At 39.9% G+C, this 24386-nt stretch overlaps 1 long non-coding RNA gene across 1 annotated transcript in view; it reads left to right on the top strand.

Annotated features, from left to right (window-relative positions):
- Positions 1 to 2727: 2727 nt before the first annotated feature.
- LOC131197778 (uncharacterized) overlaps positions 2728 to 24386 on the top strand; it is a 60813-nt gene continuing 39154 nt past the window's right edge. Inside the window, exons 1-3 of the long non-coding RNA XR_009155028.1 lie at positions 2728 to 2972; positions 4764 to 4877; positions 17992 to 18046. This is a non-coding gene — a long non-coding RNA (uncharacterized LOC131197778). The remainder of the gene's footprint in view (positions 2973 to 4763; positions 4878 to 17991; positions 18047 to 24386) is intronic.

The following is a 24386-nucleotide window of genomic DNA, read 5'->3' on the forward strand; positions in this document are numbered from 1 at the left end:
GCTGAAATATGCTGACTGAAGGTATAACATGCAGAAAAACATTTCTGATTTGGAAGAAAGAGTATGGGATAGTGGTTTTCAGGTACCAAATTGTGGTTGAACGTTTGGGGAAAAAAAGTTCTAATAGCAAGAGAAGATTTATACTTGTTACCAATTATTTCTGGCAAGGGTGAGCTCTCCTTTTAGATGTGCCTGCGTAATCCTTTATTAAAGATGCTTTAATGTGAATTCATGCACCAAACAAATGGAATCACTTGATGGTCAAATTGGTTTTGTCCCATTGAACTTCTTTAATTTGAATTTGGTGCCCTCTAAATGTGTGCCCTCCAAATGTGTGGGACTGCAATACCTATCCTGAAATTGGTAAAGACAGAGAAAACTGTTGTAGGTATTTGAGAGCAAATGTTCACTCAGAAGTCCCAAAGGTGCTTTTTCAGGAAGCAACTGGACTTTCTTGTTTTTTCTTTTGAAGACTTTTCGCTTCTCATCCAAAAAGCTGCTTCAGCTCTGAAAGGCTACTAGGGAATAGAAGAATTCTTGTCTCCTGACAAAGCACCTTTGGGACAACCATGACCTGGATGACTGGGAATCTCTATAGGTGTCCACTCAGAAGGAATAATAAGCAAAGAAAGCAGGTGAAAGTATTCCAGTTTATTGCCACCTTCTATCAAACTATTGATCGATTAGATAGAGCCCAGTCTAGTTGTGTCCTAATGGAAACTGGCTATTTGCACTCTTGGGAAAGCAAATCTTGTCAAGATGTTTGCCCAGAACAAACTATTTATTATATTCAATGTAGCCAGAAAATCATGTGAAATGTAATCCAGCCAAGCACGTATTTTGAGTGCTGTTCATTTTCTCTTTTAATAGCTATCAGATTCATAATCCTGGTTGCTTAAAGCAGTTAAAGTGGTAACTGATGAGTGACTGTTGACCTTGTTCTATAGACAGAAAAATATAGACTAAAGATCCAAACTTCTGTTCACTTAACTGGGGAATTAGATTAATTAAAATTAAAGGATCTTATTGCTAGATAATTATGCTGTGAAGCATTCCCTTAATCCAGTCTCTATTTGCAGTGTAGAAGAAAATTTCTAGGTAATCTACACAGCAGTAAACTCTTGAATTAAATCTGTTTTATAGCTGGACACATATTACAATAATAGTTGTATTAGTACTCAGAAGCCCCTTCCCAGCCATTGTGCTCTTCCTTTTAGCTTGTTCGTCTTCAAATAAATTCCAGGTAGCTAGGAATTCTTGGAGCTGAAAACCAATATATCTGAAGAACACCAGATTGTAGAAGGTTGCTCTGGATCTAATGTTGAGATTGCCTAGAATAAAAACAAATATTACAACTTCCCATATGTATGTTGACAGTAATTAAATTGAAAATTACATAAATTCAGATGTAAATCAGAAAAGATATTTGAGTTTTAATGTCTTATGTGTTCTGCTTAAATGGGAATCTTTCTAACTGTTTTATAGGTATGGATTTTGATCTTTCTTCCAAGTAACTTACATTCTTCTTCTTTGACTTTTTTTAACATATCAAAACATGTCCTTTGTCTCCCTTTTGGATTACTAGCTTATTATTTAATCACCCCTAATGCTGACAGTTACCTGACTATAGCTAGACTTACAGTATCCAAACTGTTAAATAAAAAGACATAAATTGGTGGGAAAGGACAATTTCTGCCCTGTAATTGGTCCCTGGAGTTAACCACAATAGAATCCTTACTGTGGGACATCATATGGAATAAAAGAAGACTCTTGTATTTCCAGCCTGGAGGACAAAGGGAGGCTGATAGCTTATGCAAATAACAGATAATTTTTGCAAAAGAAAAGTTAACTGGCTGACAGGCATTGAAAGTAAAGGAAATACCATATTAGGGAGAGCTAAAAGGAAGAGCTGAACCTTCACACTCTGTTTTTTCTTTCGGACTGAAGGGGTTAAATATGAAAAATGCCAAGATAAAGGCCCAGTTGGTCATTTCAGATTTCCTATCCACTTCCCATTTTTAAATTAGATAGTGCTTTGAGAATGATGAAATTTTAATTATAAGTATAGTTTTTAATGAAGAGAGTCAGTTTTGTTAAGACACCAGGCTAGAAACCAAGAGACCATGAATTCTAGCTCCGCCTTATGCACAAAATCAGCTGCGCCCAGTCACTTTCTCTTAACCCTAGAAAGGAGGCAATGGTAATTTCCTCCACTTCTGAGGAATCTTGCAGGAATTTGTCAAGCAGTCTCCAAGAATCAGAAGTTTTGGTTTCATGGTTTTGGTTGATGGTGTGTCAGCTAAAATGCAGAATAAAGTTCAAATTTTATTCTACGATTTGAATATGTGAAGTTATTAGATGGGAGATGGGGCTAATAGTTTTCCATCTTTCAATTCTGTTTAGATAGAAATTGCTCTGTAAATCTAACTTTATTGAAGGATAGTCTTAGTTTTCCAACATCTGGTTTAATTTTCATTGGTTTATCAGGTCTTGGTCAAATATTATGAACTACATGGTACTGATCTCTCATTAGATTGGGAAGGCTCTTTTAACAAGCTAGTAAATTGACACTAAGAACAGAGAAGTTGGGATTATTTTTTTTGAAATAGTTTTTCCTTGTGTTCTGATTCTGGCCCCAATTTAAAAATCAAATTTTGTACCTTTACGCATTATGGATTTAGGTATCTAAGTAGGTTTAGATATTTTCCCCTGTAGTTAGGAACGAAGGTTCTCCTCCATGGTCTTCAGATATCAAGCTATCTGATGTGCAAAAAGGGATCTTCATCAATGACATCTGGACTTTAACATATCTTCCTTTTGAAAAATTCCTGAGTTCCTTCTGTCTTTTTCTCTTCTAAGGGTTACTTTCACAGGATCCTGATGGGCTTCCAGAAAGCATCTGATGAACCCACAGGGCTGGTCCAATCAGAGGAAACTGAGGGGTTTCTTCAGTAGCAGACACTGACTGGAGGGTAAAGTCATGATGTCTAAGTTAGTGGTCACCAACTGATGGTCCCTGGATCACTGGTGGTCTGTGAGAACATTTTGGTGGTCTGCAGCAAAATAATTTGCATTTTTTATATATGACTAAATTAAGGGTCATCAAACTAAGGTCCCTGGGCTGGATACATGCCATGAACGTTTGTGTTGCTGCAGTGTCTTCCCCTTTGGGGTCTTTTTGTGTGGGTCAGAGGGGAGAAGAAATTGTGATTTAGGGTCTGCTTCAGCCTCCTGGTGCAGGGCTTTGGGCTGGAGGAAACTGGTGGTGAAGAGCCAGCCTGGAATTGACTGACCATCTCAGACCGTTGAGCTTCCAGGTGCTGTGACCTGGCCTTGCACTCCCACAAGTCTTTCCTCTGCTTGGAAAGTCTATGCTCAGAGTCTTCAGTGAGGTGAGCCTTCTGCTGAGCTTCCTTCTCAGTCAGATCCAATTTGAACTGAGCTGTTTTGCCAACCAACTCTTTCTCATGGTGGCTGCTTAGCTCCAACAACTACTTCCTCTTGGGGCCCTAAGGAACCCGGATGGGGAGGTGAGGAGTGGCTGGCAGGGGATGGGTGAGTAGAGGCCGGCAAGGCACCCCTCAATGTGAGTGACATCGAGTTGATCATGGCCACCCAGTCCCATGACCACCTAGCCATGCCCACCCAGCTGGTCATTAGGCAGATCATATTAGTGTCCTGTGGGATTTAAAATTATGAATTTAGTGGTCCCTGAGATCCAAAAGGTTGGGGACCCCAACCTTCCTCAAGCTAGATTTACCATAAGTTTGCTTTACAAAAGGATAACTGCCTTGTGGAAGATGATTAAAAAAAATAACAACCAAAAATGGGGAGAAAAAAAATGTTGTGGCTAATAATTAAGAAAACTGGGGAGAAAAGTCTGCAGATATGTTGGCAATGCTTAAGAAGTAAAAAATAAAATAAAAATTTAAGCCTTACTCGTATTTTCTACAGAATCCATAGATAAATACTAGGTTGAAAGAGAATTGCATTATTGCTTCTTTCAAATTGTCAGTCACTGTGAACTTTGCATTGGTCTTTCTTGCAATATGGGTCAAGTTTATTTATTATTCATTTTATTAATCAAATTTGTAGATCATCTCACCAGAAGTGATTCTAGGTGATACACATTAATCAGTTATGAACACGTTATAACCTGACCCATTTTGGAAGTGAAACAATCCTTTCAGCTTAAGCTAGAGAAGATTATAAACAAACTGCATAAGTGATAAACAAGCTACACACCCTTGTTTCTTCCTAATATGGTTGGTTAATTGGCTCATTGTCTGATTATTTACTGAGAAAAAAATAACTGCACTAGTGTCAATAGGGCTTGATTTATGGTACAGTTTAAATGCACTTTATGGCAGAGATTCATACAGTTCTTTTTTCTATCAGTTTTACGTCTCCCAAAACCAGCAGATGTGTTATTGAGTACCCTACTCATGTAAGATTTCCTTTAAAAAAATATTCAAGTCAATAGAAGAGTTTATTGACTTTGGAGGGAAATTAAGGTGTTCCCAAATCTACCATTCAATTGTGCCATGGGTGGTGGTTGTTGTTCGTTGCGAAGTCATATCCGACCCACTGTGATCCCAAGGACTACTTTCCTCCAGGCCTTCCTGTCCTCTACCATCCTCTGGAGTGCCATTGGTAAAGTTATCAATTTTTGCATTTGACTGCAGGGAGATGTTTTTAAAGTTGTTAATTCAGTGACATGGTTGTTAAGTGAATCTGGCTTACAAATTGACTTTGCTTTTCAGAAGATTGTAAAAGGTGATCACATGACCCCAGGAACATTGCAAATGTCATAAATACGAACCAGTTGCTGAGCATCTGAATTTTGATCACATGACTTTGGGGATGCTACAACGGTGGTAAGTGTGGAAAAACAGTTATAACTCACTATTTTCAAAGTTGTTGTAACTTTGAACGGTCACTAAATGAATTCCTGTAAGTTGAGGACAAGCTGTCCTCTGGAAGTCTTTGAATTAAAATTATTTATTTTGTTCACTGGTTCTCAAAGAAAATAGCCCCCATTTATTCAGAAGATTATTTTTACGTATTTCTTCAAAATAAAGTGTTTTATTTGCAACATGAAAAATTAGTGGCTCCTAAACAATACACTGAATCTGTAAGATCGGCTTCCAGGTACAAAATTATAGAAATTATAGAAATGAAGTATTTAATTTGATTTGGTGGTTAACTTTTGAGTGGCTGTTGCATTTTTTTAAGGGAAGGAGTGGGGGTAAAATGTTGAAACGTCTTTTCATGCAATGAAAAGGTGAATGTTGCCCAGTTACATTGGAAGATGACTTCTATTCAATTATTCCTTCTTTGTATATTGTTCCAAGTCAATATGTCTGCAGAGGAAACCACCCACTGTGTAGGAATACACAGCCAGCTACTTGGAAAGGTGAAAAGTTTAATTATGAGCATTTATATGTTCTAGAGAAAAGAGGCAATCTTCTAGCCCTCTCCTCCCACCACTTTAACTAATGGAAATATAATTTTATGCTGTTTACATTGACATGTCTGTGATAAGAATAGACTTCTAACCTTGTTCCCTTTGAAGTGGAGCTACCACAGAAGAGAAAGAGAAAGTTGAGATTTTGGATGAACTGTTGAATTCCAGGGTCCTCATAGATAGATACCTCCATGATAAATGAAATGAAATGTTATGTTATGTTATGTTATGTTATGGGAGAAAAGTTTAATTGCGGGTGCACATTCAACAGATTATTTATGTAGTGCCATTGATAGACATATCAGTACAGCCAAAAAAAGCAAGGCCTCTGATTTAAGGGCATGCAGTCCAAATATTGATAGTTGGGCTAGAAGGAGTTAGAGAAGAAGGAAGCAAAGTGATAAACAAAGGGAATTGACTTTAGCATTGCTTCAGATGCTAGTGAGCTCCCATTACAAGTGGATGTTTTTCCTGATTTGTCTATTTATCCATCTTTTCCATGTGTACCAGGTGATCAGAGAAAAGTGTGTTGGTAAAGGTAGAAAAAGCAGGAAGTAATATTTCATGATGGGATGGGTAGGCACTGCTATTGTGAGTCTAAAACATTGGGATAATTACAACACAGAGGAGTGGAGGTAGAGTAGTCTCGAATGGAGAGAGGAACAATGACTCTTATGACCTGTGGACTTCAACTCCCAGAATTCCTGAGCCAACATGGCTGGATCAAGAATTCTGGGAGTTGAAGTCCACGAGTCATAAAGGGGCCATAGTTCTCCACCTTTGGTCTAGAAGAGGAGTGTCAAACTCCCGGTCCGTGGACCGGATACATCACACGCTGGCCATGCCCATGCCCAGTTTAGTGAAGGGGGAAAATGTCTTGATACGTCACATGACAACAACATAACGATGTGAGTTTGATACCCTAGTCTAGATAGAACAAGAGGAACAACAACATTGGTAAAACCTTGAGAAGGCTAGCTACTTAAAGATAATTTGTTGGAATCCTTCCAATGATGACGCTACATAAGTTAATAAGTTTTCTCTTGTTTGTTTTTCTTCTCCCTGATAACTATCCTACTAATGACAGATCTTAGGACAGAATCATATCCTTCACTTTACTAAAAATGCTTTCCTTTGATAATCTCTCCAAGTATCTGCCAATACTAGCAGTTCTGGCACCAATCCACTAGCTCCACAGTACTGTAGTTTCCATGAGTTGACCAAGGAGGAGCCATATGCAGGATTATTCCCCAGGGTGAAATGAATGTTGTAATTGTGCAATTATTGCACTGCAATAGATATTGCTATGTATGTCGAGAATGCAAATTGGCATCAGGTAGATTGCAGGTGTTGATAGTAAATTATGGTGCTTTGATAGGCAGCTGATTGGCAGTTTTGGGCAAATGCAGCCAGCCCTTTACAACACTGGCCTCTTTAATGAATGTATCTTTTGTCTTTAGCTAGGAAAAACAGCCTGTCATGATTACTTATTTCCTCCATGGAAACAAAAACTTGGTCCTGGGTGTCATGCCAAAAGAACATTCATGGAAAACTTTAGTAAACATAACACCCTATTCCAGGCAGGTGGTCATGGCCCATCTGAAAGCTGGATTCACAACGTTTGGGTAGTTATGATTTTAAAACATCTGGATGATGCCAATTTAAGGGAAGGAGTGGGGGTAAAATGTTGAAACGTCTTTTCATGCAATGAAAAGGTGAATGTTGCCCAGTTACATTGGAAGATGACTTCTATTCAATTATTCCTTCTTTGTATATTGTTCCAAGTCAATATGTCTGCAGAGGAAACCACCCACTGTGTAGGAATACACAGCCAGCTACTTGGAAAGGTGAAAAGTTTAATTATGAGCATTTATATGTTCTAGAGAAAAGAGGCAATCTTCTAGCCCTCTCCTCCCACCACTTTAACTAATGGAAATATAATTTTATGCTGTTTACATTGACATGTCTGTGATAAGAATAGACTTCTAACCTTGTTCCCTTTGAAGTGGAGCTACCACAGAAGAGAAAGAGAAAGTTGAGATTTTGGATGAACTGTTGAATTCCAGGGTCCTCATAGATAGATACCTCCATGATAAATGAAATGAAATGTTATGTTATGTTATGTTATGTTATGTTATGTTATGGGAGAAAAGTTTAATTGCGGGCGCACATTCAACAGATTATTTATGTAGTGCCATTGATAGACATATCAGTACAGCCAAAAAAAGCAAGGCCTCTGATTTAAGGGCATGCAGTCCAAATATTGATAGTTGGGCTAGAAGGAGTTAGAGAAGAAGGAAGCAAAGTGATAAACAAAGGGAATTGACTTTAGCATTGCTTCAGATGCTAGTGAGCTCCCATTACAAGTGGATGTTTTTCCTGATTTGTCTATTTATCCATCTTTTCCACGTGTACCAGGTGATCAGAGAAAAGTGTGTTGGTAAAGGTAGAAAAAGCAGGAAGTAATATTTCATGATGGGATGGGTAGGCACTGCTATTGTGGGTCTAAAACATTGGGATAATTACAACACAGAGGAGTGGAGGTAGAGTAGTCTCGAATGGAGAGAGGAACAATGACTCTTATGACCTGTGGACTTCAACTCCCAGAATTCCTGAGCCAACATGGCTGGATCAAGAATTCTGGGAGTTGAAGTCCACGAGTCATAAAGGGGCCATAGTTCTCCACCTTTGGTCTAGAAGAGGAGTGTCAAACTCCCGGTCCGTGGACCGGATGCATCACACGCTGGCCATGCCCATGCCCAGTTTAGTGAAGGGGGAAAATGTCTTGATACGTCACATGACAACAACATAACGATGTGAGTTTGATACCCTAGTCTAGATAGAACAAGAGGAACAACAACATTGGTAAAACCTTGAGAAGGCTAGCTACTTAAAGATAATTTGTTGGAATCCTTCCAATGATGACGCTACATAAGTTAATAAGTTTTCTCTTGTTTGTTTTTCTTCTCCCTGATAACTATCCTACTAATGACAGATCTTAGGACAGAATCATATCCTTCACTTTACTAAAAATGCTTTCCTTTGATAATCTCTCCAAGTATCTGCCAATACTAGCAGTTCTGGCACCAATCCACTAGCTCCACAGTACTGTAGTTTCCATGAGTTGACCAAGGAGGAGCCATATGCAGGATTATTCCCCAGGGTGAAATGAATGTTGTAATTGTGCAATTATTGCACTGCAATAGATATTGCTATGTATGTCGAGAATGCAAATTGGCATCAGGTAGATTGCAGGTGTTGATAGTAAATTATGGTGCTTTGATAGGCAGCTGATTGGCAGTTTTGGGCAAATGCAGCCAGCCCTTTACAACACTGGCCTCTTTAATGAATGTATCTTTTGTCTTTAGCTAGGAAAAACAGCCTGTCATGATTACTTATTTCCTCCATGGAAACAAAAACTTGGTCCTGGGTGTCATGCCAAAAGAACATTCATGGAAAACTTTAGTAAACATAACACCCTATTCCAGGCAGGTGGTCATGGCCCATCTGAAAGCTGGATTCACAACGTTTGGGTAGTTATGATTTTAAAACATCTGGATGATGCCAATTTAAGGAAGGTTGGTCTCTCTTGATTGATGTTTAAAAGTATAAAGCAGGGCTGGCTCTATTCAAGATATTAGAAACAAGTCCTCAGCTGGCGATCTCTACTTATTGGTAGGTTTATATACATGAAAGTTGGCTTTTACTTTCATATCCCCATTTTTTCCTAGAGAATTGCATGCAATATACTCACGTTCCTCCAAAGTTTTATCCTAATCATAACTTTATGAAAAAAGGTTATGAAGTTCTACAAAGGTGAGGCATAAATATTGATATTGAATAACCTACTGAGCTGTTAGTCTAAATGACAATTTGAATGGTATTGTCCTTAGTTCTGGTCCAACCACTATTTTGGAATTCATCTGTGTCCTTTACATGATGATGCAATCTAATTACTGTTTGGGATGAGCCGAGTTTCTCCATCCCATCATTTTACAGAATGGAATTTTTGTGGCGTGGCTTTACATACTGTATATGCTGTTTAATCCCAACATTTGGCTGTATTGGTAAACTGTGCGGAAAGGAACATGCAAGAAACATGCAGCTGTAAATTAAAATCTCCATAAAGAGCAGATGTGCAGTTATCTTTACCTAATCCAGAAGAAATATATGAAAGATTAATTGGTAATTATAGTATAATCATTATCCTTAGAACAAGTTAACAAGCTAATTTTAGATCTCTCTTTGCTTAATGAGACATTAGGTTAACTGTGCCAATAAATGCATTGAGGAAAAAGAGTTTAGGTCTTTGGCAAGGTACAATTGCTACGACGAACCGGCCAAATCATGCATCCTCTTGGCTTTCTGTACTTGAATAATGACCGAACTAATTAGATTTAATCAGAACCAATCAATATGAAGATCCTAAATTGCAGTGACTGCTCACCTTTTTAAATGACTTTGGATGATCGTCATGAATAGGAACCAAAGGCTGGTTTAGCTTACTTCCATACTTTTAATTCATTGTACTATAGACCCAGTTATAATTTTTAATCTTAGAGTGCAGCACTATGCTATTTTACTTAGACGGTTATTCCTCTAAGGTTGCTTCAGCGTATAACTTTGCTTCAAGCTGCTGGATGACTAAAATAAAATCTTCCTAGCTGGGGAAGTGTAACTACTCTGGAATGTGACCTGAGCAGATGCCTTAACTCCTATCTGCACCATCCACCCAATTTGTTAAATTGCTTGAATGCAGTGCCTCACTTGACTTCATTTAGGACAATTTTATAAGGGAGGGAGATGGCCCATGGAAAAAAAGGGAAAAGATTGGTACAGTTCCTGAATCAGGAATCAGGGATTCAGGAATGCAGTAGGTTGACTATTCAAAACAAATGGTAGGTAGAGTTGGGACAACTAATCATAACCAGCATTTCTGTGAGTGGCAAAGGTGGCAAGGAGCCTTTGATGGCATGATGTTAAGATGTTGAGATTCTAGAAAGAGTGCAGTGAAGAGCAACCAAGATGATTAGAGGACTGGAGATTAAAACATGCCATGAATGGTTGCAGGAACTGGGGATGACTAGTCTAGTGAAGAGAAGGACCAGGGAAGACATGATAGCAATGTTCCAGTATAATCTAGCAGTAGGCTGCAGTATAATTAAAATATATATATTAAAGAACAGTAGTTGTGTTACCTTGGACAATGGAAATTGCAAGGAAACATCATTTTTTTCTGCTTTCCATAGTTTGTTGTCTGTTACTCTAGAGCTAATACTTGCTCTGTATATCAGATACAGATTAACAGAGTTGGAAGGGACCTTATATGTCATCCCTTATAAGGAGTCCAACCTCTCACCCAAGCAGATCCTACATCATTTTTGACAGATGTCAAAAATCCAGTCCAGTCTCTTCTTGAAAGCTTCCAATGATGAAGATCCCACAACTTCTGAAGGCATAACTGTTCCATTGGTTGATTGCTCTCACTGCCAGGTTGAATCTCTCCTTGTTCAGTTTCCATCCATTATTCCTTGTCTGGCCTTCAGGTACTTCAGAAAACAGCTTGACCTACTTCACTCTGTGGCAGACCCTCAAATATTGGAACACTGCTATCATGTCTCCCCCGGTCCTTCTCTTCACTAGACTAGTCATCCCCAGGTCCTGCAACCATTCATGACATGTTTTAGTCTCCAGTCCTCTAATCATCTTGGTTGCTCTTCACTGTACTCTTTCTAGAGTCTCAACATCTTTTTTATAGTATGATGACTAATGTCCTCCATAGGTTATGATGAAACTTCCCTTAAATTGTAAGTAGCAACCTCAGAGATAAGTAGCAACCTCAGATTTTATGTTTGCCAGAAACATAAAAACAAGGGAATAAATAATTTCTCTATCCTGCAATGCCTTCAGTTTTTATGATGATTATTTGGGAAAAAGCACAACTGGCCTTTACCAATTTAGCATTTATTTAGCTATGGATGGAGGAGTTATAACAGAACCACTGTGGACAATGTCATAAGAATGGATAAAAGTAGTATGCAGTCACTCCAGAAGCCTGATTTATTTATTTACTGTATGGCATCTATAGAGGTCATGCAATCACTGATATACGAATTTAGTTTAAATAGTAAAGGTAAAGGTTCCCCTCATACATATGTGCTAGTCCAAGAGTCTCCAACCTTGTCAACTTTAAGACTTGTGGACTTCAACTCCCAGAATTCCTCAGCCAGCTTTGCTTTGGTGGCTAAGTAATTCTGGGAGTTTAAGTCCACAAGTCTTAAAATTGACAAGATTGGAGACCCCTGTGCTAGTCGTTCCTGATTCTAGGGGGTGGTGCTCATCTCTGTTTCAAAGCCAAAGAGCCAGCGCTGTCTGAAGACATCTCCATGGTCATGGGGCTGGCATGACTAAATGCCAAAGGCGCATGGAATACTATTATCTTCCCACCAAAAGTCATCCCTATTTTTCTACTTGCATTTTTTATGTGCTTTCGAACTGCTAGGTTGGCAAAAACTGGGACAAGTAACGGAAGCTCACCCCGTTATGCAGCACTAGGGATTTGAACCTCAGAACTGCCGATCTTTCGATCAACAAGCTCAGCATCTTAGCCGCTGAGCCACCACATCCCTTTAGTTTAAATAAGGCATCCGCAAATGTAACTCCTTCTGTGGTTAGATCAGGGGTGTCAAACTCAAGGCCCGCAGGCTGAATCCAGCCCGTGGGGTGCTTAGACCTGGCTTGCAGAGCTGCTCTGAAACAGTGACCAGCCCATGGTGCTTCTGCTAGCGAAAACAGAGCTCCATTTTCACTGGCAGAAGGTTGAAGGAGGCTGTCAGCACAAAAAATGAAGCCTTGATGAGTGACATCGAGCTGACTATGCCCACCTTGGTCAGCCCTCCTGGCCCTCCGAGATCAAACACAACCCTGATGTGGCCCTCAATGAAATTGAGTTTGACACCCCTGGGGTTAGATCTTCCCAGGGGCCTTGAAATTTCCTGAGAGGGCCACCTTAACTGTATGTGTTATAGTTTGTTCTGGCACATCACAGTCGAATTGCGGGTTCTTGGCCATTCCTCACTTGAAAAGCTTTTTGCCTTAGTTCTGGTATGGCCTAACCTGATTCTATTCAAGTGGCTCCATGTTTTTCGAAGCAATTGCATTCCTGGAAGTGGATTTGTTGGATATGTTTGGTCCAACACAGTGTGAGCCCATCTTAATTGCCATTTTTTTTCATCTAGATTGTAAGACTGTGATATGTTATTCCAAACTGGTTCCATATCTTCATCTAGTTTTAAGCCTGGTGAGAGGTAGAGAGTCTAATATTTTATGTACAGGTAGTCTTTGACTTACAACAGTTCATTTTTAGTAACAGTACCCCCCCCATGACTCTTTTTCACATTTACAACCATTGTAGCATCTTCATGATTACATGATCTAAATTCAAATACTTGGCAACTGACTCATATTTATGACAGTTGCAGTGTCCCAAGGTCATGTGGTCACCTTGTGCAACCCATCCAATAAGCAAAGTCAGTGCGAAAACCAGATTCACTTAACAACTGTAACTTTGCAACTGCTGTGATTCACTTAACAATTGTGGCAAGAAAGATCGTACAATGGGGCAACACACAGCAACAGAAATTTTGGATTCAATTGCAGTTGTAAATATAGGGCTACCTGTATTGGAAGATCTCTAGGAGTTGATGTCATGGTTAGTTTGTTCCACTCTTGAATTGTCTGTGGTCATTGACTGAGATCAGGAGAGGCAATGTTAGAAAGAGCATAAAGCCATAGAATAGAATAGAATAGAATAGAATAGAATAGAATAGAATAGAATAGAATAGAATAGAATTTTTTATTGGCCAAGTGTGATTGGACACACAAGGAATTTGTCTTGGTGCATATGCTCTCAGTGTACATAAAAGAAAAGAGACGTTCATCAAGGTACAACATTTACAACACAATTGATGGTCAATATATCAATATAAATCATAAGGATTGCCAGCAACAAAGTTACAGTCATACAGTCATAAGTGGAAAGAGATTGGTGATGGGAACGATGAGAAGATTAATAGTAGTGCAGATTTAGTAAATCATTTGACAGTGTTGAGAGCAGAGCTATAGGAGTAGACTCTTCTTTGTTTACCACCTGTTCTGTGGGAAGAATTCTGGGCATTTCTTTGTTTTCAAAATATTTATTGCATTGCTGTTTGCAATTGTTTATATTTCTTTGAAGGCTGTTTTGAGAAGAATCTCAAAAAGAAATATAATAATCATTAAGTAAAAATAAAACATCTGGCTGGAATTCTGACGGCTAGTGTACAAATTCCACTCAGGAGTAGCATTGTTCTGAAACCAGAATTCTTTTTATTGGGACTTGCGGCAATGAATTAGAAAATATTTATTGATTGTGTATATGATAATTCCAGCAAGATTACTGTATGCAGAATGATGGAAGAATGCTGCAATTCCCACAGTGAAGGAATGGACAGAAGATGGAATGGCAAAACTGACCTGTTTGGTCAGTGAAAAAACAAAAACTTTCCTGAAAGACTGGAAATCTTATATAGATGTGTAGTTGAAAAAAATGGAAATGACATGATGATTTATGGATTTAAAGATTAGAAAAGACATGGATTAATTGAGGGCTGAAAGGATTTACATTATATCTAAGAAGAGGAATAATATGATTGTAATTGTCTGTTGAAAAGACAACCAGAAGTTTCCTTCCTTCCTCCCTCCCTCCCTCCCTCCCTCCCTCCCTCCCTCTTTTATTCTGTGAAAAAAAATCTGAATAAATATAAATAATAAAAAAGAAGTAGCATTGCTTTGTAATGGTTGTGCTATCACACTTTTTCCTAGTTCATTGAATACTTAACTAAGTAGCATGACCCACCAAATCCTAAACTAACAGTATGGATTGGGTTCATATCACATGCAAGATTATTCTTTCAGTTGTGTGAACATAGCTTTGGGGAGAAGGACCCCACCCCCACTCCCAAGTCATATAAGGGAGACTAGCATTTTGTAGAGAATGGGTTTACAGTGGGAAATGTGTGTGAATATGAACAACAGCTACTTGTGTATCCAAGCAGCTGAATTCTTTCCAATCATCTATGAATATGTTAGCACCTCTCCTGGTACACTCAGTGGAGTTTGCTACATTGAGGTATTGCTGGCAGGAGCCATTACTCCTCTTGCCCCACCGTTCAAGTACCAATTTCTGGAAGGCTCAGGCTTCTGCTCCAGTGTGATTAAACTGCTGTGTTTCTCCTCTGAACTCTGAGGAAAAAGTAGCAACCACCTTACTTTCCCTTAAATTGAGAATTAGGTCTACGAAAGAGCCCTGGGCTTTGAAAAAAATAGTGCCAATTCTAGCCAATTATTTTTCCCCAAGAGGTTACAACGAGTTAATCTGAAGTCCACAGCAACCCAGGGGGGCCCTTTCAAGTATCCCTAGGGAGAGAGAGGTAAACTTGATTTCTCCAGCAGTAATTTAAGCTACTCTGAGTTCCTGCAAAAGTTGGATTCTTCCATAGCAGCAGCTCCAGAAGGGGGACCACTAACACCAACGTACCCTTAAATTCCTCTTGGTGCAGTTGCATGTGTCTGAGATCAGACTCAATTAAAACCTGATCGACAGTTCTGCGTTAACTCACTTCATTCCCCTGTCACTCCATGCCATCTAGCAGCATTTATTTTTTATTTTTTGCTTGGCAAGGAAACTAGTAATGGAGTTTGTGCCCTCTTTCTCTTTCTCTCTCTCTCTCTCTCTCTCCTTTGCATTTCTAAGACATTATAAGAATCAGCTGGAATAGAATGCATTCATTACCATTAACAGCAGGTTTTAAAATGACCTCAAGAAAAATCCCAGGACTGACCATAATTCTAGCAGCCAAACCAGCCCAGATAGAGCAGAGATAGAAAAACAAGCAAGGGAGTAAAGAACAGCTTGGACTGATGTACTACTAATGAGTTTTAATTGTTAGGGAAAATTTTTTAGATAATCTTTAAAATGAACCAATATGTTAGGCCACTGTTATAGTAGGGATACCGAGAGAGAGTTCAGGCAGTGTTTTTAATATGTTTATGGTTAATATTAATTTTAAGATGTTGGTGATACATTGTTTCAATGCATGGTTCAGTGCATTGTGGAAATAAAAGAAAATAAAGAAATTAAGAAAGGTTATAGAAGAGGAAAAGGAGATGCAACCTTATATAGCAACTGTAGTAGCTAGATTCTTCTGGAGAACAAAAACATTAGGAAAAAATGGATAATTTAATGAGAAATAGCAATCCAAGTATTTCATTTAATCTACATGTTCCAATATTTCAGAGGAGGGGAACAACCTATTTCCCAAAGCACCAGAAGGCAAGAAACAATGGATGGTAACCAGTGGTGGGATTCAAGTAATTGAACAACCGGTTCTCTGCTCTAATGATTTCTTCCAACAACCAGTTTTCCAAAGTGCTCAGAAAGTTAACAACCGGTTCTCCCAAAGTGGTGCGAACTGGCTGAATCCCACCACTGATGGTAACTAATCAAGAAGAGAAGCAACCTAGAACTAAGGAGACATTTCCTAACAATGAGAACAATTAACCACTGGAATGGCTTGCCTTCAGAAGTTGTGGGTGCTCCGTCACTGGAGGCTTTTAAGAAGAGATTGGACAGCCACTTGTCTGGAATGGCATTGGATCTCCTGCTTGAGCAGAGGTTGGAGTAGAAGACCTCCATGGTCCCTTCCAACCAGTGGTGGGATTTTTTTACTACCGGTTCTGTGGGCGTGGCTTGGTGGGCGTGGCAGGGTAAGGATACTGTAAAATCTCCATTTCCACCGCAATCCAGGGAAGGTTACTACAGAATCCCCATTTCCTCCCAATCAGCTGGGACTCGGGGGGGCACAGAATAGATGGGGGTGGGGCCAGTCAGAGGTAGTATTTACCGGTTCTCCAAACTACTCAAAATTTCTGCTACCGGTTCTCCAGAACTGGTCAGAACCTGCTGAAACCCACCTCTGCTTCCAACTCTATTATTGTGTTCCATTCCATCTTTATTTATTTATTTATTTATTTATTTATTTAATTTACATTTATATCCCGCCCTTCTCCAAAGACTCAGGGCGGCTTACACTATGTTAGCAATAGTCTTCATTCTATTTGTATATTTATATACAAAGTGAACTTATTGCCCCCAACAATTTGGGTCCTCATTTTACCTACCTTATAAAGGATGGAAGGCTGAGTCAACCTTGGGCCTGGTGGGACTAGAACCTGCAGTAATTGCAGGCAGCTGCTGTTAATAACAGACTGCATTAGCAGCCTGAGCCACAGAGGCCCATTATACTGACAGCCTGCTTTATTTTTGAATCTTTAGACTAAACTCACATAAGCATTTCTTCAAATGGACAGATCATTGGGCTGTATAAAGAGACTGACTGCCTTAAGTCATGCCTTACCATCAGTCAGGTTCCAAATAGGCTTGCTTTGGGGCAGGGGTGAAATCCCAAATTTTACTACTGATTCTGTGGGCGTGGCTTGGTGGGCATGGCAGGGGAAGGATACTGAAAAATCCCCATTTCCTCCCCACTCCAGGGGAAGGATATTGCAAAATCTCCATTCCCACCCGACTCTGGGGCAAGCCAGAGGTGGTATTTGCCAGTTCTCAGAACTACTCAAAATTTCTACTACCAGTTCTCCGAACTGCTCATATTTTCTGCTACCGGTTCTCCAGAACCTGCTGTATTTCACCCCTGCTTTGGTGGTGCCACCAGGATCTTATTCCAACAGGCTAGTACAGGGCTGTCAAACTCGTGGCTCGCGGGCCAAATGTATCATGCGCTGGCCACAACCACGCCTGGTTTAGCAAAGGGAAAAAAAGATGCGACATGTCACATGATGCCACCAAACGACTCGGGTTTGACACCCCTGGGCTAGTAGTTGGTCTGAAAGAGCAGTAGAGATGAAGTACTCAGCACCAGGAAAGGATGAGTGCCAAAAATCAGGACAGCCTAGGCCAGTTGATTAGATAGAAAGGTCAGCTTTAAAGAACCTATTATAGCAATGATAAACCTATCACATGCGGGTTAAAGGTGGCACACAATGACATCTGGGGGTGACATACCAGCCAACTAACAAAACCATTCTTGAGGGTGCTTCCCAAATTCCTGCAAATTCCTGCACAATTTTGGAGGCTGCAGAGGCCAAGTGAGAACCTTGGGGTATGCTGTCAGCCATTCTCTGGATCCTCTGAAAATGAGTTTGTTTTATTTATATTTCATTTTTGTAATTATTTGATGTTTGTTTATATCAGGGGTCCCTAAACTTGGCAGCTTTAAGACTTGTGGACTTCAACTCTAAGAATTCTCCAGCCAACTATTGAAGACCTCTGGTTTATATAATACATAGCTCTACACGTAACTGGACTGTAATTTTTAAATAAATGAATATATAAAGCATTATTTTATATATTTTTCTGAATTTTTGACATGCTGAACTCAAAAGATTCACTATCTTTGGTCTAACAGATTTGGAAAACCTGTGGGAGCAGCTGACAGAAAGTTCTGACAGGCTGGCATAGAGGTAAAATAATGTAATATTAAGAAAAATAATGTGCCAAGTTTAATTGTTGGAGGCTTAAGGCTCGATTATTTCCTATGTTGCTGGCCCTTTGCGAATGATCTTGCTTGATATTCTTGCCTCAGAAATCAGTAGGGCATCCTGGTGAGAGACCATTCCTTCTGCCATAAGATACTGGAGGTGAGCTTCAGAATTGTGTTCAAGTAGAGCAATGTATAAACAATGTAAATGCAGACATATGTATGAGTGTGTGTGTGTGTGTGTGTGTGTGTGTATATGATATAGTGGTTCAGTGGCTAAGACACTGAGCTTGTTGATCTAAAGGTCGGCAGTTCAGTGGTTCAAATCCCACCCCGCAGCAGGGTGAGTTCCCGTTACTTGTCCCTAGCAGTTTGAAAGCACATAAAAAAATGCAAGTAGAAAAATAGGGACCACCTTCGGTGGGAAGGTAACAGCGTTCCGTGTGCCTTTGGCGTTGAGTCATGCCGGCCACATAACTACAGAGATGTCTTCAGACAGCGCTGGTTCTTCGGCTTTGAAACAGAGATGAGCACCACCTCCTAGAGCTGGGAATGACTAGCACATATGTAAGAGGGGAACCTTTACCTTTTTATGTATGTATGTATGTATGTATTTATGTATGTATGTATGTATGTATGTATGTATATATATATATATATATATATATATATATATATATATATATATATATATATATATATATATATATATATATATATATATATATGTTTTCTGAGGTTTTCACGGTGTTTGCTCCCAGAAGCACGGTTGAAGCCTGAAGATGACGAATGAAATCCCATGCACCGCCTGCCCCACCACATACATTGGACAAACCAACAGAAGAATAAGTGCACGATTAAAGAACACAAGAACTCATTCAAAAAGAGGAACCAACTTCTTCCCTGGTCCAACACTTTAAAGTCACAGGACACGATATTGACTTTAAAAAGACCAGAACTATCGCCAAAACTGAACACTTTAACAACAGAATAATCAGAGAAGCCATTCAGATAGAAAAAAGCCCACACAGCATGAACAAACGAGATGACATCTCCGCCTACCAGCCATTTGAAACCTGCCCTTATTGACAAACGAGTCCCTAACACGAGGAATGACACCAGACCCACACTCACAAGGTCCACAAGGATGTCACCACCGACATCCACCCAGAAAGCAGACCCAAACCCACACTGATCATGAAGCATGACCAAGGACCAGAAGCCAGACCGCAGGTGCAACATTAGCCATTTCAAACCCCTCCAATCCATTAATGCAGCAGACTGACACCCACTATGAAGATGTAGCACGACCACAAAGCCAAACAACAGCTATGCAGCTCACCAGCTCAAATCCCCCTGCAGCACAGACTAGACTGAGCACAACCAAGCCCCCACCAACACAGGACACACCCCCATCCAATCAGAGCACAGAAAACCCCATCCAATCAGAGCACAGCCAAGCTCCCACCCAATCAGTTCAAACCCCACTAGCAGTTAAAAGGAAGAAACAGCTGCGATCACACATTGCTCCCAGAAGCACGGTTGAAGCCTGAAGATGACGAATGAGACTAAACGTCACCAAGACACTTCCAATTTTACACGGAGAAAACCCGAACAACCAAAGACCTATATATATATATATTGTGTGTGTGTGTGTGTGTGTGTGTGTGTATATGATATAGTGGTTCAGTGGCTAAGACACTGAGCTTGTTGATCTAAAGGTCGGCAGTTCAGTGGTTCAAATCCCACCCCGCAGCAGGGTGAGTTCCCGTTACTTGTCCCTAGCAGTTTGAAAGCACATAAAAAAATGCAAGTAGAAAAATAGGGAACACCTTCGGTGGGAAGGTAACAGCGTTCCGTGTGCCTTTGGCATTGAGTCATGCCGGCCACATAACTACAGAGATGTCTTCAGACAGCGCTGGTTCTTCGGCTTTGAAACAGAGATGAGCACCACCTCCTAGAGCTGGGAATGACTAGCACATATGTAAGAGGGGAACCTTTACCTTTTTATGTATGTATGTATGTATGTGTGTGTGTATGTATGTATGTATGTATGTATGTATATATATATATATATATATATATATATATATATATATATATATATATATATATATATATATATATATATATGTATATATATGTGTTTTCTGAGGTTTTCACGGGTGTTTGCTCCCAGAAGCACGAAGCTGAAGCCTGAAGATGACGAATGAAATCCCATGCACCGCCTGCCCCACCACATACATTGGACAAACCAACAGAAGAATAAGTGCACGCATTAAAGAACACAAGAACTCATTCAAAAAAGAGGAACCAACTTCTTCCCTGGTCCAACACTTTAAAGTCACAGGACATGATATTGACTTTAAAAAGACCAGAACTATCGCCAAAACTGAACACTTTAACAACAGAATAATCAGAGAAGCCATTGAGATAGAAAAACGCCCACACAGCATGAACAAACGAGATGACATCTCCCGCCTACCAGCCATTTGGAAACCTGCCCTTACTGACAAACGAGTCCCTAACACGAGGAATGACACCAGACCCACACTCACAAGGTCCACACAGGATGTCACCACCGCACATCCACCCAGAAAGCAGACCCAAACCCACACTGATCATGAAGCATGACCAAGGACCAGAAGCCAGACCGCAGCTGCAACATTAGCCATTTCAAACCCCTCCAATCCATTAATGCAGCAGACTGACACCCACTATGAAGATGTAGCACGACCACAAAGCCAAACAACAGCTATGCAGCTCACCAGCTCAAATCCCCCTGCAGCACAGACTAGACTGAGCACAACCAAGCCCCCACCAACACAGGACACACCCCCATCCAATCAGAGCACAGAAAACCCCATCCAATCAGAGCACAGCCAAGCTCCCACCCAATCAGTTCAAACCCCACTAGCAGTTAAAAGGAAGAAACAGCTGCGATCACACATTGCTCCCAGAAGCACGGTTGAAGCCTGAAGATGACGAATGAGACTTCGAAACGTCACCAAGACACTTCCAATTTTACACGGGAGAAAACCCGAACAACCAAAGACCTATATATATATATATTGTGTGTGTGTGTGTGTGTGTGTGTATGTATATATATGCATGTATATTTGTGTGTGTGTGTGTGTGTGTATAGAGATAGAGAGAGGTAGATAAATAGATTAGAGACAGAGATATTTTATTTTATTTATTTATTTTGTCAAACACAACAATATATATAAGTATAAGCATGAAATAACTACATAAAATGAATACAACCAAAGGGATAGATAGGTAGAAGATAGATAGATATAGATAGATGAGATGAGATAGGAGAGAGAGAGAGGGATAGATAGATAGATAGATAGATAGATAGATAGATAGATATTTGAAAGACTGCGATATGACTAGAGAAAATAAATTGGGACATCCATACATTGGGTGGGAAACTAATAGAGCCATTAATTTTGACAAGAGGTCCCAGTTTGTGAATGCTGATATAGCTAGTCCTCAACCTATGGGCACAATTGAGCCCAGAATTTATGCTGCTAAGTAAGATATTGTTTAAGTGAGTTTTGCTCCATTTTATGACTTTCCTTGCCACAGTTCTTAAGTGAATTGCTGCAGTTGTCAAATTAATAAACCCACTTGCGAGGTGAATCTAGTTTTCCCATTAACTTTGCCTGTCAGAAGGTCACAAAAAGGTGATCACATGACCTTGGGATACTGCAACCGTCATAAATACACACCAATTGCAATGTGTCCAAATTTGGATTTCATGACCTTGGGGATGCTTTTTATGATTGAATGGTGAAAACAGTCATAAGTCACTTTTTTCAATTCTGTTGTAACTTTTAACAGTCTTTTGAGTTGAATAGAATAGAATAGAATAGAATAGAATAGAATAGAATAGAATAGAATAGAATAGAATAGAATAGAATTTTATTGGCCAAGTGTGATTGGACACACAAGGAAATTGTCTTGGTGCATATGCTCTCAGTGTACATAAAAGAAAAGATACGTTCATCAAGGTACAACATTTACAACACAATTGATGGTCAATATATCAATATAAATCATAAGGATTGCCAGCAACAAGTTATAGTCATACAGTCATAAGTGGAAAGAGTCATAAGTGGAAAGAGATTAGTGATGGGAACTATGAAACGATTAATAGTAGTGCAGATTCAGTAAATAGTCTGACAGTGTTGAGGGAATTATTTGTTTAGCAGAGTGATGGCCTTTGGGAAAAAACTGTTCTTGCGTCTAGTTGTTCTGGTGTGCAGTGCTCTATAGTGTCGTTTTGACTAATAGCTAATAGCACAAGTGCTAAACAGTGTCCACATTTTATAGAAGGAAACTGTCGCTGACAGCTAATAAGGATTTATGTTCAGCTGTCCATAGAATATATAGCTAAAAGGAACTAATTACATCACAAGTTTTAGTCCTTTTTTCCGCCTTTTAATAGGCATTTGGGTTTAGCTAAAACTTTCAGGAAGACTCACTACAGCCACTGAACTGTTCTCTAAATGTCTTTCACTTTGTGAACTGATGATCTGTTCTTAAGACAGAAAAATGTTTGTCTACATTGCTTTTCCTGTTTGTGCTCTTCCCACAAGCATTGAGGAGGCCCAGCTATGAGAGGCAGCCTTGTGATTTTGTTGAAACAACCACACTGCTTTTGCTGTAACTTGGCAGCCCCTCCAAAAACTACAGGGAATAAGCTTTCTTCTTGCTTGGCATGTCATCTTTTGGATGTTCTGAAGCTGCCCTGGTTAAATGACCTCCCTAACGTTTAAGGTTTTGGTAGGACGCCAGCTACTGCTTGGTTGGTGTCATATGATTTCGTATCAGTGACTTTCAGGAGTGAAGTGTTGTAACCTTCCCAGAGTGAATAGATCAATAAAGAGAAAGATTCCCCTTTATTGTAGGAACTGCACCCAAGTTCTCAGGGAACTTGAAGGACTTAAATATTTTTATAATTCCTATCACGTGTTCCCAATGTTCACAGTAGCCTGGGGGAAATACTTATTCACAGAGACAGGCCCATGAGGTTTGGTTATGTCATTCTCTTCCAAGTTCTTTCTGCCTCCCCTTGGCTCCAGGATGTTTCTTGAGGAAACATCAGCTACCCTGCTCCATGGATGGATCAAACTGGATCGTGGTAGTCTAGCAGGAAAGAGGCATTTTCCAATAGAAAATAGGAGACGTTCTCTCACACAGTCCTCAGGGTGTTGGTGACCTGTTGGTCTCTAATTGGCCCTCATATCTGGCTGCAGGACTCGGGACCTCCAGGACTGTTTTTGCTTTGGAGAGAAGAGTACTTTCCTTGGCAATCAACTTTGTTTTTGTCAGGAGAATATCAGCCTCCTGAGAGATCTTTTCACAATATTCCCATGGTCAAGATTTCCATTTGCGAACAAAAAATAAAAGTAAGCAAACAGATGCCCTGAGTTGCTGCTGCACACTATCAGTTCCTTCAGTTTATCCAAGAGTCTTGAAATTGACCGGGGCTCTGGAATTGCTGTTCAATGTCCTCTTTATCCCTCCCTTTTTCTGTGGGCAGCTATCAACAAATCATCTTCAACCCTCTTTCCAGATGAGATTCTGCAGGCAAAATAGGTTCCCATAATGCCTGTTTTCTTGTCCTCTTTCCACATAGTCCTGTATTTGTGGGGTCCTTGGTGCTCCCTTGGTTGTGTTTTCTTGCAGACATTCTATTACCAAACTAGGTAACATCATCAGTGCACTGTTGATATTACCTAGTTTGGCAAGGAAACAAGAGCCGTAGTGCCACAGTGATTAAAATGCAGTACTGCAGGCTACTTCTGCTAACTACCATTGTTCAGCCATTTGAATCTCACTGGCTCAAGGTTGAACCAGTCTTCCATCCTTCCAAGATAAGTAAAATGAAGACCCAGATTGTTTGGGGCAATATGCTGACTCTATAAGTTGCTTAGAGAAGGCTGTAAAGCACCGTGAAGTGATATATGTCTAAGTGCTAATTTTGTCTGAAAACAAACAAACAACCCAAGCTCGGACAGCATCAAGGATCCCACACTTCAATCTTGAATTATAAATACTCCCTTCAATCCCTCCTGTGTTTCTTTGGTGTGGGGTAGCATTTCCACGTCTCAGAAGTCTCAACTTGATCACATTTTTTGGAATTCTGCTTTGGTGCTGCCATTTGTCAGCTATGCATCTTTGCAAATACATTTCCTACAACCTAGAAAAGGAACATTTTCATGTCAGGGCAATCATTGGTTACCTTGTTCTGGAAGTGCAATAACAGAAGATCTATGGCAGAAATCTTCAAACTTGGCAGCTTTAAGACT

The sequence above is a fragment of the Ahaetulla prasina genome, chromosome 4 (assembly GCF_028640845.1).
Source record: "Ahaetulla prasina isolate Xishuangbanna chromosome 4, ASM2864084v1, whole genome shotgun sequence".
Taxonomy (NCBI): domain Eukaryota; kingdom Metazoa; phylum Chordata; class Lepidosauria; order Squamata; family Colubridae; genus Ahaetulla; species Ahaetulla prasina.